The following is a 19,372-nucleotide window of genomic DNA, read 5'->3' as shown; positions in this document are numbered from 1 at the left end:
TAAGGGCATAGGGGGCCAAAGGATAATGGAATAGTAAAATAAATAGTGCAAGTAAAAATAGGACAAAATGAATAAATTGAGTAGGAACCTTTATAAGGATACTGAACTTGTGTTAAAAAAAGGTGAACACGTGTAGGTTGTTGCATAGCTAAACAGAATTATAGATGTTATAGATTATATAATGGTTCAGATTATATCAATAAAAATCAATATTCACAAATTATACATTCTATGAATTTTTTTACACTTATTTAATACAATGATTCAAGGCACAGGAAAAGCTAATTGTGAAAAAATATGAAATATGAAAAGAATGAAATACATTTTAACAAATTTTCTTGAGTACCTGCAGAAGGTGAAGTATTACAGAAGATAAAAATATAATCTCTACCTTCAAGTGTATTAGGCTATATAAAATAGGCATTAGCTAGATATTCATTCAAAATTTATTTATTGCTTATACTAGAAAAGGAAACCATTGTGAGCTGTAGCTGTCATGTGTAATTTTGGAAAATTTTAACAGCAGCACAACTAAAGGCATAATTTAGCTATGCATTTAATAACAAAAGCATAGTCACTAACAAGAATAATAGTCAAGCAAAAAAACTGTTAAGGGGACATCTAGCTTTGAGCAAATCTACTCTATGAAATCTTAAAGATGAGTCACTAGAAATGTACAATAAAGATTTATAAACTGTGGTAACTTAAATAGATTATTAATAAGCTAATATTAACAAATATTTTTTGCTTCAATTGTTAAAATATTTCATCTGTGATTATTCCTTCTTCAATTATATTTAATAAATCAACCTCCAACTAGGAGACTAAATCATGGTATTGAAGAATCTTGACCCTGTTTTCTTTAAAAAGGCATAACCAGAGACTCCTGGGAGGCTTAGAGGGTTACACATCAGCATTTGGCTCAGGTCATGATCCAGGGTTCTGAGATTGAGTTCTGCATTGCGCTCCTTGCTCAGTGGGGAGTCTGCTTCTCCCTCTGCCTCTGTCTGCTGCTCCCCTTGTGCTCTCTCTCTTCCTCTCCTCTGACAAATTAATAAATAAAATATTTAAAAATAAATAAATAAAAATAAAAGGCATATGCGGTGTTGAAGGTACATACATTCAAGGAACATGTAATATTTTCCTGAATGGAAAGGGGGAGGGCATTACAGACAGTTGTGAAAAGAGGTTATACGAGTTTTGTAAGTATGATACAAAATATGTGGAGTTTTTTACTTTACAAAGTATGCTGGTATCCATTTCTCCTAGGGTAAAATGAATCTTGTCCTTCCATCGTATTAGGTAATTACAGGAAATAATGTACAATACTCTATTGCATTAAATAAATAAATTTCCATCTCCCTTCCCTAGGCTGTATTATGCTTGAGGACAGCGACCATGCTGATGCCATTTCTGAATAAATTCATTAAATAATGAAGGAATAATAATTAATACTATGCCAGATATTTGAAAATCAAATCTGATGTTATAGCTATTGATTAACATGTTACAGAATACTTACTGGATTTCAAACAATTAATTTATGCCTGCTATCTCTGAAGCATTTAATTAATTGTCCCCATCCTCCCCACTCATTCCTTCACTTGGTCATAACTAGGTATTGAGCATGGCAAGTATGTACTTACAAAAACATGATCAAAAATATTTCCACAGAACATATTGATCACTGTAATCAGAGTTCTTTCCACTGAGCAGAATATTTACTCCAAGGGGACATGAATCTTCAACAAATGTGGAAGGAGTAGAAAGGTACACTAGCTAGTGCCAGATCAAAAAAAGAACAACAGAGGAAGTTGAAAAACTCAGCTTTATATATTTTTTTTCTTAGCATTCAGGTTTTGAGAAACTATACTCTTAGGTTCAGAAAATTCTTGAATCTCATCAGTTATTATAGAATATAAAGTTTGAAAGTGATTAATTTGCTCTACTTTTTCTTTTATTTCACCTCATCATTTGCCTTTCCAAATTAACTACTTAGCAAGAAAGCTATGACAGACATTGGAAATTTCCAGAGAGGAATAAACTAAAATCCAGGTCATATGGAAAAAAAAAAAAAAATTAACCAGGATCCCATAATAACATTTCTGAAGAAACAAATTAAGAGAGAAGCTGGTTTCTCAGCTGAAATAAATGATTTCTTTCAAGTTTGTTTTTACATACGGATCAAATTCTATCATTTTTTAAAAACGGTTTTATTTATTTATTTGACAGAGAGACACAGTGAAGAGAGGGAACACAAACAGGGGGAGTTGGAGAGGGAGAAGCAGGTTTCCCACTGAGAAGGAGCCAGATGCGGGGCTTGATTCTAGGACCCTGGGATCATGACCTGAGCTGAAGGCTGATGCTTAATGAGTGAGCCATCCAGGTGCCCCAAATTCTATCAATTGTTTATGCTAGGAGAGAGGCGTTACAGATTTATTCTGAAAACTACACATTTTAAGAGGTTTGTTTCCTTCTACGGAAGAAGGAAGAAGGAAGAAGATTGTAGATACATGAATTTCTACATGAAAATCAAGGCTTCATCACTTTCTGTTTGTTTGGACTAGATGATTAACTTTCCCAAAGCTCAGTTAGTCAATGTAAAATAAATGGGAATATAATGATATATTTTCTGAAATTGTAAGGGAAATTAAATCAGGTAGTATTTATAATATAGTAAGCATAGAACAAACACATGGTACCTGCTCAATGAATACAAATTCTCTAATCTGATAAATGAAACAATCTGGAGATTGTGTCATTAATTCATATACTGTTTCATTTGTAAATCACAAGCCCAACTTGTCCATTTAACTGGCATCTATAGAATACATACCCAAGAAAGTAAATTTATAATAGTAGTATATGATGGTGATAGAAAAGCATCTTTGGAATTGTTTGGAATCCATTCCTTCAGAATGTTATTGAAAACTGTTAGTTACTATTTTTTAGGGATTACTAAAAGGAATAAAACAAATATATAAGTAGAAAACAAAATATTGTATTGTTCATATTACAAAAAAAAATACATTTTCTGGGATTTTCCTAAAGGTGATTTTGGAGTTATAATTTTATTTATTTTATTTTTTAAAAATATTTTATTTATTTGGGGGAGAGAGAGAGAGCATGAGCTGAGAGGAGGGGTAGAGGGAAAGGGAGAAGCACACTCCCTTCTGAGTAGGGCACCTGACACAGAGCTGTATCCCAGGACCCTGAGATCATGACCTGAGCCAAAGGCAGACTTTTAACCAACTGAGCCACCCAGGCACCTCTGGAGTTATAGTTTTAACAAGAGTAACTATAAAAGAAACTCTGTTTTATTAAACCAATGTTGAGTGAAAAAATTTATATTCATATCTAGTCCAATAGTATGCCTCATCATTTATCTCTGTGATGTTACTTAAATGAAAATATAAAATTATATTTCCTAAATCTGTGAAGGTATCATCGAGGTAATATCAATCTACATATTTCATGCATGTGTTGCCAGAGCACTCGACCCACAAAAATTCTCCCATGACTTGTTGAGATAAAATTATTCTCATCTTGGGATGCCTAGGTGGCTCAGTTGGTTAAATGACCACCTTTGGCTCAGGTCATGATCCTGGAGTCCCAGGATCAAGTGCCCCATCAGGCTCCCTGCTCAGCGGAGAGTGTGCTTCTTCCTCTGGCCCTCCCCACTTTCTTGCTTTCTCTCTCTCTCTCTCTCTCTCTCTCTCAAATAAACAAAATCTTTTAAAAAATTATTTTCATCTCTAGTCTCCAAGAGATCTACAAAGTTTCTGGTTACTCTATAATTACTTTCTTGAGGAAATATAACAAAGGATTAAGGAGTGTACTTATTTATTAGTTACACACAACACTATGAAATTAATCTTCCAATATGTGAAGAAAAGAATCCTTCAGTATTTGGGATACCTGTGTGACACAGTCAGTTAAGCACCCAACTCTTGGTTTCAGCTCAGGTCATGATCTCAGGAAATTGGGATGGAGCCCCAAGTCAGGTTCTGATCTCAGTGTGGATACTGCTTGAGATTTCTCTCCCTCTATCTCTGCCCCTCCGGGTTGTGCTCTCTCTTTAAAATAAATAAATCTTAAAAAAAAGAAAAATCCTTTAGTATTTTTATACCTTTAAAGTATTTTAATTAAAAAATTCTTGAGCAATTATTTTGTGAATCACTCCATCACATTCTCCTATCCCCCATCAAATGAGCTAAACACCTACTTCCCCATAGTCTCATGGCAGTCTTTGCACTGTACATAAACTTTAACTATTGACTAGTGATTATGGAACCAGAACAGAAAGAATGCTCAGCACTTAATCAACTTGATTTATATATCTACAACATTTAGCCAAGATTTTTGTGGGTGTAAAGAAAAGAATCTGGTGCAGCTGAGATCGGAGTTGTCTTTTATCTATATATCATGACAAATGCTTAAATTTTTATTTTTTCTCATGTATCCATTTCTGCATGCTGTCTCTGTACCTCTTATAACAGTCACCTATTTTAAAATGAGTACTCAGTGTACTTTTGACATAATTGAGCAGCAGTCTGATGGGAATGATTTTCCGTGCTGGTTAATGATATGATCACATGGGGTTATTTTAAATTGGGTGAAAACAAAGTCTGGAAATTCAGATTTTAGTCCTCTATGTTCCCCTCCATCTCTTTTTGCACTTTTTAATATATAAAGCCAATCAGTGGCCATTATTATAAATGTATTTTATTAACTTTACTGAAGTAGTCAACTTTTTCTTTATTTTCCCTCTTCTTAAAAAGAGATTTATTTATTTATTTTATGCTGAGTGTGAAGCCTAATGTGGGACTTGACCTCACAATCTTGAGATCACTACCTGAGCTAAAACCAAAATCAGGGTGCTTACCAATTGTACCACCCAGGTGCCTCACTATTTCCCCCCCTTTAAACAAACAAATAAACAAACAAACAAACAAAAAAACATAAAACAAAAGAAAAAAACATGAATTTAGATGGTCTGGGAAAACAAACAAACAAAAAAGTGACTTAAACAGTATGGTCAATTTTTTCTTTCCTTTTTAAATCTTAAGTAAAAGTAACCCACAATGACTCGCAATTAATTATTAATCCTGGATGGTAAATTAATTTTATTATGTTCTGCACCTTTCTCTGTTTTTTAAACTCAAAAAAGCTAGTAGCCACAGATCTTGTTTTATCAGTTAAATTCTAGAACAGTTGATGCTGCTCTTTAGGTTTTTAATTTTTAAGGTATTTCAAGTTCAACACACATGGTATGTTTGTTCCTTTTGATTTTCCAGAGACCAGGATGTTTCTCTTAATAACATTTTGAAAAAATAATCTTTCAATATGTTTATATTTGAACAACCTAAGACACTATGAGATGACTTGCTGTGACAAAAAATCATGATTCACACTAAGCATTGAATCTTTATACTCCTCTAATTAGAAAAAAATCATATTTTAAAGAAACTCAACTATCTCATTCATATATTTGTATGTGATAAAATAGATATACTTAAAAAAATTTCACTTGCTGTCAGCAGACTGAAGACATAGGCACAGTGCTGCTATAATTTTGGCTCTATGAATTTAGCTAAGTCTTTTAAGAGCTTGACTTTGCCTGTTTTTTTGTTTTTGATTTTTGGGTTTGTTTTTTTTTTTTTTCCCGGATACAAAATAATGGGGATATAATTGTTTTTGAGGTCACTTCCAAAATGATCATTCTGTATTTCTATAACTTATACTTTTTTTAAAAAAAGATTTTATTTATTTATTTGACAGAGAGACAGAGATCACAAGTAGGCAGAGAGGCAGGCAGAGAGAGAGAGGGTGAAACAGGCTCCCCGCTGAGCAGAGAGCCCAATGTGGGGCTCTATCCCAGGACCCTGGGATCATGACCTGAGCTCAAGGCAGAGGCTTTAACCCACTTAGTCACCAAGGTGCCCCTATAACTTATACTTTTAAAAACTATTATTAAATAAATCAGTTTCTATCTGGTAATAATCATGGCAAGATTTATGTAATCTCCTTTAGCTTGAGGTTCCTAAATATTTTACTTAATGATTTCCAGATTTCTGAGATATTTTATCATTAGATTAGGATGCTTTCCCTCTCTGGGCTGAACAGCTTTTTAACTTCTTTTTTTATCACATTAAGATACAGATTTGAATGGTTAAAGAAAATGGTTTTACATTTCTTTTAAGCCATATGCATTAAATTCTCAAATAACTCAAATATATCCTGAGGTCCTATGAATTAAACTCAATGTGACTTTTTAAGTCCCTACGAATTAAAGCTCCAACAACTCAAACCTATCAAGAAATCTTTAGAACAGATTTGGCATTGTTTGTAGCCACTGAAGACAAATGATAGAGGTTTGCTTTTAGGACATTGGTGGACATCTACAGGAAATTTCTGGGCTATAGCTCTTGCAAAGGGAAGGATGTCCTAATCATTTCTCCCCTAGCATTTCCTAGTTTCTGACTTGTGTGGTAAAATTATAATGTCCACTCATAATATAATTATATTAAACCCCTGACCAAGGAAAAGACTAATTACGGCTAGTTTAAAGATCTCTCTAAATAGGAGAGGAAATCATATAGTTAAATTAGAATTGGAATAAGTTATCCATTCATTCTCAGTGCAAACAATTAAGGTATTTTACATGATTTAAGTTAAGATTTTATACATCATGGATTTAATCTACCCTGATTGAAAATACTTATTACATTATTAATTATTTTTTTCTCATTGTGAAGGAAAATCAGCAAATGGCTGAAATTAAGAGGACTTCTTGTCTTATTTCTGGTGGTCCTGAGGATACTCTATCACATCTTATCATAAACAAAATATCACAAATTTATTGATCTTTCCCAGCTCAATTTATTTATGCTATGGCAAAGATTCTTATAGTCACAGAACAAAGGGGTAAGATGCAAAAGAAACTGCTGAAAATATGAAAAAGTTTAAAAAATTATTGGAGGCAATAAGTTGTAAAAGTGACACTCAGCAAAGCAAATTAGAGAAAGGAAATTATGAAAAATTCAAAGAAATAAAAATGACAGGAAGGAATATAATTGCTATGGATGACAAAAATATAGAGATCCAGATTTAAGTAATAATAGTTCCTAAAGGAGGCAAGCCCCAATGCACATGAATGTACATGACACATTAACGAAACACAAATAATAAAGATTATTTGCTAACTGAAGTGAAATCAAGATCAGATCAAATCTAAGTAAAAAATAAAAGAAATAAAAAATTCCCTGATATTAGGAAAAAGAAAGTCATCCAAAGACCAAAATTCTGACAAAACTGACAAAAATAAACTTATAAAAGTCAGATTCTTTTTTTTTTTTTTTTTTTTAATTAAAAATAGCCTCTGGGCATTTGGGTCACTCAGTCAGTCAGTCATCTGTCTTATACTCAGGTCGTGATATCAGGGTTCTGGTGTCAGGCTCCTTGTTCAGCAGGGAGTCTGCTTCTCCCTCTCCCTTTCCCTTTGCCCCTACCCCCTACTTGTATTCTCTCTCTGTCCCTCCTCTCTATCAAAAGGGTAAATAAAATCTTTTAAAAAAATAGCTTCTAAGGAAAAAATGCAGCTTAATTACTGAGATAAAAATCATCTAAATGCCTAAATTAAGACAAAACAAAACACTTAAATACCAGAAAACTAATATAGAAAATTTGAAAGTAAGTATGAAAATTTCCAAAAGTTTATATGGTATCACTTCATGTTAAAGAGTACATGAAAAAGATAATCAGCTATTTGAAGTTTAAAAAACATGAGCATGTATATGATTTCCTAAAATGATATTCTTTAAAGATATAATTAAAATTATTCAAAATTGGGGGACCTGGGTGGCTCAGTCTGTTATGTGCCTGACTCTTGATTTTCGCTCAGGTCATGACCTCAGGGTTAGGAGCTCAAGCCCAAGGTCGGGCTCCACACTGGGCAGGGAGCCTGCTTGGGATTCTCTCTCCCTCTCTCTCTGCCCTTCCCCTGCTGACATGTTCTCCCTCTCCCTCTAAAAAAAAAAAAAAAAAAAAATTCAAAATTGAGGAAGCCAGAGGTCAAACGTCTGAAGATAGATGTGCATTCTTAAAGGACTAAGTCAATATCTTAGTCAATTTTCTTTTTTCAATATATTTGCCATTCTTCTCTGATAGCTGGAGTTTATGTCACTTTGCCTTGAAGTGAACAAATCTTTGTGATGGTCACAACTGTTCCAGGTTGAATTGTGCTTCCTTGCCCCACTCCAACCCCCCTAAAAAAGAGATCTTAAAGTCTGAACCTCCAGTATCTCAGAACCTTATTTGAAACAGAATCACTGTGGATGTAACTGGTTAAGATGAGATCATACTGGAGTGGTGTGGGCCCCTAATCCAATGTGACTGGTGTCCTTGTAAGAAGATGGCCATGTGATAGCAGAGACACACAGGGAAAATACCATGTGAGGAAAAAGGGTTGAAGAGATACATCTATAAGTCAAGGAACATCAAAGAGTGTGAGAAAACCAACAAAAGCTAGAAAGAGGTGAAGAAGGATTCAGGTTTCAGAGGAAGAATGTCATTGCTAACACCTCGATTTGGGACTTCTGGCCTCCAGAACTGTGAGACAACAAATTTCTATCATTTTAAGCTACCCAGTTTATGGTGGTTTAATATGGCAACCCTAGGAACTGGTATAATTACCAACAAATTATGGTAGGAGTGATGCCATATGCCTATTCAGGTAGAAAAAAACAGACTATAGATTGTCTACCTGGATCTCTCTCCTATGAAAATTATCTAAAGAACCCTGAGCTGATGCATAAAAAGTTTAGGACCCTAAATCTAGCATGCTAAGGAGACCATGTCCATTTTGTTGTTGTTGTTGTTGTTTGTTTTATTCAGCTTAAAAAAAAAGGAAATCCTGCCATATGTAATGATATAGATGACCCTTGAGAACTTAATGCTAAGTGAATATTCATTTATCCCAACACCGTTTAGTGAAGAGACTACCCACTACCCATTGTGTATTCTTACATGAGGTATCTAAATTAGTCAAACTCATAGAATCAAAGAATAGAATGATGGTTGCCAGGGTCTGAGGGAAAGGAATCATAAAATCTCAATTATGCAAGATGAATAAGTTCTAGAGACCTACTGTACAACATGGTATCTACAGTTACTAATATATTGTGCACATAAAAAGTTGTTAAGAGAGTAGATCTCATGTTACATGTATTTAACATAAAAGACTGGGGAGTATAGGAAACGTTTTGGAGGCGACAGATATTTATCACTTCATTATTACAGTTTCAGTATGTATGCATATAACCAAATTTATAAAATTCTATACATTAAATATGTACAGTTCTTTTTGCATATTATTATACTATAATGGAACTGTTTTCTTTAAGAAAAAATGTGCCAGTTTTACAATTGCATGAGATTTTCCTCCTTTTTTGTAGGTAAAAATTGTGGACAGATGAGTGGTTACTTCCTTGGAAGCATGACTAGAGTCTATTTTTATGGCTAAAAGATGGGCAATATATTATCTTTCAAATTCTTAGCAGTTTTAACAGAAATTTATTTATTTAATTTATTTGTCTTTTTTAGAGAGAGAGCATGAATGGTGGGGTTGGGGCAGAAAGAGAGCGTGACAAAGAATCTTAAGCAGACTCCATGCTCAGCACCAAACCTGACATGGGGCTCAATCTCATGGCTCTGAGATCACAACCTGAGCTGAAATCAAGATTCAGACACTTAACGAACTGAGCCACCCAAGCGCCCCATTTAACGGAAATTTAAAAGCTGAATCTAAAATTTTCGTGGAAATATAAAGAGTTAAGATGATCTTAATGAAGAACAAAGCTGAAGAATTTGAACAGATATCATACCTTTCTATAAGCCTACAGCAATTATGTGTGATATTGATGTACAAATAGACAAATGGACGAGAGTCAGGCCCATACTAGACCATAGGTGGTCATCTGATTTATAACATAAATACCATAATGTCACAACATAGTAAACTGGCTACTCCCTACTTGCAGTGGGAGTAGAATGGTCTTTTAATAAATGATACTGTATTATTTGGACATCAGTTTAGAACAAAATAAATTTTATTTCTATTTCATCCTATATAACATATTAATTCCTAATAAATTACACTTCTAAATAAGAAAGTTAAAACAAAAGATGTCCTAGAAGAAAACAAATGACAATATCTACAGTAGACAAAATACATCTACTGGGACATGAAAAATACTAATCATAGAGGAAAAAAAATCATAAATTCAATTGCATTAAGATTACACATTTCTGGTCATCAAAAACCACTATTTAGAAAGTGGAAAGGTAAGCCACACCCTAGCAGAAGATATTTGCCATAAGTATATCCAACAATGGATTTTTATCCAGCATATATACAATTCTCATATATTTGTAAAGAAGAGATGGTCAAACCAATTAAAAAAAAATCGGCAGAAGTCTTAAATGTGCACTTCACAAAAGATGATATCCAAATATCTGTTCAGCTTATGAAAAGCACTCCATTTATTTACTGACAGGAAACTGCAAAAGAAAAACACAACATAACACTTCATACCTACCCAAAGTGCTAATTAGGCTACGATCCAAATGTTGTGTAACAACTGTGACCCTTACATACTTTTGAGAGAATAAATTGGCACAACCACTCTGGAAAACTAACATATCTACTAAGGCATGTATGTTGACCCAGTAATTCCACCCCTATGTGCATACCCAACAGATTTGCATATGGTTTTGTAAGTCATGTACCAGAATGTTTATAACAACAAATAAACAACTCAAGCATCAATCAATGATAAAATGGATTAACTATTTCTGGTCTATTCAGTTGTATCCTATAAGGCAGTGGTTCTCCTATGGAGAAGATTTGATTTTCGGGGTGTTTACAATGTCTAGAGACATTTTTAATGGTCACACATATGTGTGACATCTGGTTAGATGTCAAGGTTATGTTAAATAATTTGCCTTTCTCAGGATATTCTCCCCTAACAAAGTATTCTCTGGTCCAAAATGTGAAGAGTTCAAGATTGAGAAACCCTGCTATGGAACTATTAAGTAAACTATACGTAAACACACAGACAAAGGAAATGAGACACAGAGGAGTTTTATACTGACTGATACCATTTACAAAAACTTCAGGATCAAAATAATGAAATATATCATTATGCTAGAGCTCAGCTTAATGGTTCTTTTTGATGGGGAACAGTGATTAGAAGGGGCAGAAGAGGAGTCAATGAAAATAGTAATTGTTCTAACAAGCATGGGTTTTGGTTACACCTTTTTCCTTTGAAAATTAATTAATTTATTTTATTTTATTTTTTTTTTTTTTAAGATTTTATTTATTCATTCGATAGAGAGAGATCACAAGTAGGCAGAGAGGCAGACAGAGAGAGAGAGGAGGAAGCAGGCTCCCCACCAAGGAGAGAGCCCAATGCGGGGCTCGATCCCAGGACCCTGGGATCATGACCTGAGCCGAAGGCAGAGGCTTTAACCCTCTGAGCCACCCAGGCGCCCCTGAAAATTAATTTAGCTGTACATTTTCATTTCTATAGTTTTTTTTTCCTATATTTTTCCTGAAAATTTTAATAAAAAGTTGATTAGATATTCTTCCTCTTAACATCCTTCTGGGTACTACTCCATCAATGATAAAGGTATTTCAGATTCAATAGATCTTGTTCCTAGGAACTATAAAGAGTATAAATTCTTTTCACTTTTTTGGCTGAGTGATTCAGCTCTCTCTAATCACTACACCCAAGTTTGCTTCATATCAACTTTTTACATATCAAAGGGAAGGACCATCTCTTCCTTTAGCATTACAAAAGGCCAGACTTAGAGATTTTTTAAAAGGATACTCACTTTGTTTTTATAAGGTAATTATGCTTTGACATAGTAATTTGGAGATTTTTGGATGTGTTAGATATATAAATCAAGAGCCATCCACTTTCAAATATGTATAACATGGATTTTTAAACTTTGCTGAACAAATCTAGTCAAAGCAAAATACAATTATTTCCGGAAAGTGGCAGATGTTTAAATAATTATTATTTTATCCCAGAATATAGATATAGATTTAATCATACTTGATATGGTAGAAATTGTAGCCAAAAAAATCATCTGTTCATGTTCATATATTCTAAAATCTATTTTATTTCAAATACAGGACAAAAATATAACAATATAACCCTTAGTCTCATGCCAAAGAAAAATCATTACACATTTACAAAAGTTAGCTTTAAGTAATCATTAATTCAGGTCAGAAAGTAAGTCTTCTACATGACTTTAAGGCAAAATATATATATGATGTGATATTTTTAAAAACTTATGAAGATTAAGAGAGCAAAATTAGATCATATTTTACAGTAAAATTTAGGTATCATTTTATAAGACTAACACTACCTTGTGCAATACCATGGCATTTTTATTATTTAACAAGTAAAACCCAATCTCTGATTTTTTATGTTCACCTCTATAACACTGGCCAATATCCTCATCCCTCGTTGTCTTTTTGAAGTGCCACCTGGGCAATTTCCAATGGTAAACCAATTCAACCTGTTAATAAACCAATAGCTGGGTTGCCTTTCGTTTCAAGGTAAAGAAGGAAAGAAATACACTATCAACTGTGTAGATATAAACCCATCCTAGCTAACCTTATTTGGGTCTTCTATGCAGTCTAGAAATTCCTCTGACTTAGCTCCCTCTCCTTTTCTTCGTCCCATCTCTTAAATATCAGATTCTACCATGATTCTTACTTAAACTCTGGAGAGGGCTTCATTGTGTACTTCTCTATAACAAGGATTGTCAAATGTGCTCTTCTCCACAATTCAAGTACTAAACCTGAACACTTACCTATAATTTCACTCATCTTGCTCTTTTTATAACTCTCCTCTAAAGTAGAATAGAAATAGGTTTTCTAACTCTAACGGTAATCCTTCCATGGGCTGCCAACACTGAGTACCTTCTGCTCCTAAGGGACCTCACTATTTCCCATATAGCCTCTGTATCTTCAAGTTCTCTCTCTGTTACATTCTTCTTGTAAATGTTTCCATATGCTTATATCCCTGATAGTCACCATTTTGTTTGGTCTCATCTTTCCCTTCCAGTGTCTATTCTAGCCCTCTCCAAACCACCTCAAAATTTTTACTCCCTTTGAGTCCTTACACTGGCATTTATACCACAGTTCAGCTTCAGTTATTCTTTTCCCCTGAAACTTGTGTTATGATATAACAAATATCTTTATTTTGGGAATACAATGGATGCTTTTAATTTTATCAAATCCCTGGTGCATTTTACTTGTATCCTTCTTTCTTGAAATATACTTAACAGACCTTCCATATCATTGGACATCCAGAGTTCCTCTCTTTCTATGTCACTGCAGTTTGTCGGGTTTCTTGTAGAATACTCTTTTGTTTCTCATCTCTTATTATTTTAGAACTTATGCATCCTCTCATGACCTAATTTCCATCAGTTCTGATGATTCTTTCATCTAGATAGCCACATACCATTTCTTTAATGAGCTTCCGACTTATATCCCACTGAATACTAAACATCACATTTAGCTCAGGACCAACATGATTAAAACTGCTAACAGTTTGTCCCTTCTTCTCGTTGTGTACATCCTGTCCTAGAAAATATCCTTATCATCTAGGCTGTTGTCAAAGAAATTCAGCACCATCTTTGTGTCTCTCTTTCCCTCACTTTGCACAACAGAAATTCTTGAATTCCTGTTGATCTTACTTGATAATTATATTTTAAAACCTTTCACTTATCTCCATTTTCTCTGGTACATAGTTAAGTCCTATAACAATATTCTCTCCCTGTGGTGACTTAAAAATTTCTTAACAAACATTTTTCCTTGCTTTTAGGCCTATTCTTTCTCTATATTGACTCAGAGAAATTTTTCCAATGCACTAAATATGTTATGACACTCCTTAGCTTAATACTCATAAATAACTTTCTACCAGTATTAAGAGTAAGTTCAAACTTCTTAATAAAACTGAAAAGTTATGCAACCAAGTTGGTATATTGCTAATGAGAAGTCGTAAACTGTAGGAAAGTGTGTTTCCAAAGAGAATCCAAAGAGCACACTTAGTAGCAGTTACCTGAAAAAAAATCTTGCCAAGTTGGAATTCTTCAATTAAACCAATAATAAGGGGTGTGTGTGTGTGTGTGTGTGTGTGTGTGTTTGCACATCAGAAAATCATAGCCCAAGGTGATAATCAACTCTAAATATGAGAGAGTAAATGAAGCAAGAGGCCAAAACCACAGCTATATTTATAGCAGTGAGACTAGTGACATGGGGGCGCCTGGGTGGCTCAGTCCTTAAGCATCTGCTTTGGCTCACGTTATGATCTCAAGGTCCTGGGATGGAGTCCTATGCCGGGCTCCCTTTGCCCCTTCCTCCACCCCCTCCAGCTTGTGCTCTCTCTCTCCCTCTCTCTCAAATAAATAAATAAAATCTTAAAAAATTAAAAAAAATAAAACAAAAAACTAGTGACCTTTAAATGAGGAATAAGTATAATTTGTTTACTATATAGACTAGAGTGATTATTATAGCCAGTAAATAATAATTAATGACACAAAATTTTGAACAGAGATCTATTGAAAGATATTTGCTTTTTCTAAAAGCATAGGAATAAACCTAGTACATTATATAACCAATATTTTCCTGCTCTTACAGATTCTTGAATAGTACAGAATTTACAATATAGCAAGAGTCACTTGGAAAACAAAATTATTAAATTCACCAAGGCCAATTTCTCAAAATGAGAGTCCCAGTTTCTTCTCAAGTGCGAGGGTGACCAAATTGGTTTGATAATTGGTGAGAGAGAAGTCAGCTTTTATCAAAAAACTCTGTGGATGTATCATTCCTCATAGAGGTGTAAAGAAGGGAGGCACATGGCTGACCTCACTACTCAGATCAGAAGGAAGGGGTTTCTAAGAAGTTTGGCCAGTATCTTTTATGTGCTGCAATATATACTGAGAAAGGGTGCACGATGACCTGTCTCATTGCTAATATAGAAATGGTATTGAGACTGAACAGAGACGGATTGTTTGAATGGTGAAAAGAATGGCAGAGAACGTCTAAGAATTAGCCCACTTTAGTTTCCACCTCATGAGAGGTAAAAAGACAGACCCATTCAAGTCTATAGACCCCTAAATATGGAAAACTCTCTATGCAGAAAAACATTCATTTTAACATTTTTTAAAAAAATATGTAAGAGATAGTTCTTATGTGTCTTGGATGAAGAGGCCTACAGATTCTTGATTGCTGTTCCTGTCCTCCTTCTTAGGAAGTAGCAACACCATTCATTCACTTGGTTAAAATCAAAACATTAAGGTAATTTTTTACTTTTCCTCTTACATTCTTCTAGTCCATCAGCAGAGCTGGTCAGTTTTAACTTTATATAGATTATAAACCTGATTGTTTCTCTCCTTTTCCCCACAGATACGCTATCAGATCACCCTGATCTCTTTCCGTTGCATATGGAACATAGTCTATGCTCAGTGAAGAACTATTGTTTTTCTTGAAGAATTGCTTGAAACATATGTATGCATGTATTCATAGAAAGAGTATGTGAAGATACTTCCACTTAATTTTAGTCAAAAAATAGTTGAAAGAACCATAGAATACTATAGAACCATTAAAGAACCAAAAATTAATTTAAAGCCCATTGTTTAATGAACTTATTCAGTATGAGCTTAATTGTATAATTTTCCTCTCTCCACAACTCTTCTCTTCAAGAAATTTTACTTATCCTTCATGGTTAATTCAAAATAGTCTCTTTTTTAGGAAGTTTCTCTCCTTTTTCCAAAGAAGTGCCACTTCTCACTCCCCTAAGTCTCCATGCATACATTCCAGCTCTCTCTCTGTGGAGCTTAAAACAGTTTTTTTCCTGACCTTTGAGTTATTGTTCTGAATAGGTTTCTTTCCCCTATCAGACTGTAAATTCCTTGAAGACGTCTCCTTTTAAATATTAAGACACAGGAGCCTAGGTTATTGTTACATTAGAATCCCCTCCTTACACATTCCCCGGTGAGTTAATGTGATTATAATAGAAATTTTTAAAACAAAACAATCATAAGACACATATATAGCATGTATCATATTTTAATCCCCTATATAGCCTTCTTTGGTAAACATTTTATATAAGTGAATGAGAAGATAAACGCATGAATGAAAGAATTAAAAACTCAATGAAGAGTAAAACATTTCTAGCTATGTGAACTATAAAACAGTAAAATAGGAAGTTTATATTTTATAGTGATGCATTTTACATTTTTATATATCTGTAAACAGAAATGTGAGATTAAGCTTCATATACTAATACTGGTAATGATTTATTACCAGGGCATGCTATAATTGGTTTGTTTAAAGAAGCCACATTATAATCACATTAACTCACTTCAGGGTGTTTAATGTAACAATACCATACCCTGCTGTTTCTTATTACTTAAATGGAGTTGCAATTTGGTTTTCCTGCTGACTATTCAATTGTATTTCCTAGACAAAGACAGATAGTAATTTACATCAAATTATTCTTGTTTATCTAAGGAGAACATTGATCAATACCATGTGATCTGAGGCCAGGTACCTCTTTGTCCCTAATCATACTGCATTTAAACAAAAGCAAAGATATCTGGCATTTTCAAATATTGGTTCAGTTCAGTTTAGCACACATTGGATATATCTGATGTGCTGTATTATGCATGCTGTTATATGAGATATTAGTATAGAATCTAGTTTGGCAGCATAATATTTGCCTAACGCTTTGCATATTAGGTAAGACACTTTCATTACTGCATTTAATGCTCAAGAGATATCGTAATCATTAGGAATAACAACTACTTAAGTAGGTAGGACAGATAGTATTAATCACAATAAATAGGGTTAGACACTAAATTCTAGACATCTGGGATTCTATCAGTGATGTCTCAACAATTAACTCTGTGCATTTTGCACTAGAGAATTTTATGCTCCAAAGTTAAAACATTATGTTTGATCTCCTGGTCATCTCAACGCCTAAGTCAAGTTCTACATGTGAATAAAATGCCCAACACCCTATCTTAACCCCGTAATTTTTTTGACCATAACTTAATGTCATACACTAAATCTTGTTATCACTCTGAATGGCAGAACCTCTGAATTCAAAAGTTTGAAACTGTATGTATACACAATATCTTTCCTTGTGAGTCTCTCATGCTGTTAGTTCTATTCTGGTTCATGAAGCCCTCAATACTCTATACTACCCCTATCCTTCAGCCCTCTCTTGGCTTCTTTTGTTTCTTTGAAAGATGATGCCATACAGTAACTCACTTTAATTACTCTCAGGCCAAAAGCATGAATCCCGTTTCCCTCTTGCATTGTCACATGCAACACCTTGCAATTTCCTTCTGCACAACAGCCCCAGATACCTCAGTGTAAGGGGGAACAATGTGGGTTGATTCATTTCAAAATCATAATCTGGGTCTTCATTTGGCCCTCATTGTTGCCATATGCATTTCATCATAAACCTAGGGACCCTCCCCTCAGTATTTATTTCAAACCCACCATTACTACCAGGTTTCCTCTTCTTCCCCTTAACGCTTCATGACTTGGTGATTTAATTTCCAGCAGAACAGGGAGACCAACACTTGAGCTCTTTCTTACTTCTCAAGCCCCATGCCCGCAGGTTTATTTTCATTCCCAGTCAGTCTTATTGATTTTTTTTTTCACATTTAAGTAAATGGTTTCTCTCTACCTTGTTGAAAATGTTTTCACTTACCAGTTGATTTTATTCTCTTGTGTTTTCTAGAAAACTTTGTCTCATCTGTTATCCCTCCTAACCTACATCTTCAAACTCACTGTCCATATATATATTTCATATTTTGATATCAACTTTTCATATTTTCAAGGATATTCATTGTCAAAAAAAAAAAAACAGAAAAAGTTTCTTCCACCTTTAACCTGTGTTTTTTTCCCCATCTTTCTTCTTTACTCTCCTTTTTTCATCTCTTCTTCCCTTCTCCATTCCACTGCCCCTTGGAAACAGCTAGTCATCCAAAATTGTCTGTAAAAATCTTTAGTTCTATGTCTTTCTATATTGTCTCTCATTTCATTGTGGTTGTGATTAGTGCCGTTCACTGACTATTGTCAGTTCTTTCTCCTGCTAATAAGGCAGGATTGCACTTCCTTGCCTCCTTAAGCTTAGGTGTGTTGTGCCTTGCCATTGAAATGCATACCAAAGCTGTCAGTGCCTTCCTATCCCCTAGGATCCCTTCCCTTTTTAGTGCACAAAGACTCAAGTGTTTTCACTGCCAAAATCCAAATCTGTGGCTCACTTTGGGCCTCTGGAGCCCAAAAAGCCTGGAATTTTATATCACCACAATGGAAACCCTAAAATAGTAACTGACAGGTAGCAGTGTATAATAATGCAGGTTCTGTGAAGCTGGTCAGGACAATTTCAGATTTGACTTGCCCAGTCTCCAGAGCTACCTTGATGATGGAGCCAAAATTTCAGGACACTTTGTTTAACACTACAACATTTTTTGGCTTCCTTTCCTTTCAGTCCCACTTCCCCATTCTCTTCCTGGTTTTAACTGTGAAATTTTACCCCTTATATTACTTTCATTTGAGCCCTTAGCTCAGAGGCTATTTCTGAGGAACCCAAACTAAAATAAAATACGTGTGGAGTTGACATGTGTCATATTTAGGCTTAAAGAGCTCATGTGTGATTGTGTGATTTGCCACCTACTTTTTTCCTCTACCCTGACAACTGGCAATGTTCCAGATAGTGACAGCTCTGTTGGCTTAGGGCCTAGAACGAGGAAAATGTGGAGCAGAGCCTACAGTTAACTCATGTTGAACATGTAGCGTGAGAGAAAAATGAAACTTTGTTGTTTAAAGCTGGTAAGTTATCCCATTATTTGTCACTAGAGCATAAGCTAGTCCATCCTTATGTTATGGGCATGAGTTCGCATCCCTCTTGTATCAATTTATATATTATCAGGATGGATCAAGATATGCTATGGTGATAAAATTCCAAAATCCCAATGGCTTATAATGAAAATGATTCACTTTTCCTTTATTCAGGCTTCCTTACTGCTGGACCCATCCAGATGAAGGAGCACACCATGAAACTTGCTGTTTGCTGTGCTGCTGGGAAAGATCCCTGGATGTGGTTACAATGACATAGTCAATCCAAAAGGGATGCATGTGACTTCCTCTCACAACTCATTGGCCAAAACTAGTCAGATGGTAATAAGGGAACCAGGAAGTGCAATTTCATCATGATCCTGGGAGACTGAGAGGTGGAAACAATCAGAGAACAGAATTAATGATTAGTATAGTTTTCAA

The sequence above is a fragment of the Enhydra lutris genome, unplaced genomic scaffold (assembly GCF_002288905.1).
Source record: "Enhydra lutris kenyoni isolate GAN:26980312 unplaced genomic scaffold, ASM228890v2 scaffoldscaffold2, whole genome shotgun sequence".
In the NCBI taxonomy this organism is placed as follows: Eukaryota; Metazoa; Chordata; class Mammalia; order Carnivora; family Mustelidae; genus Enhydra; species Enhydra lutris.
Note: the sequence above shows the minus strand (reverse complement) of the source record.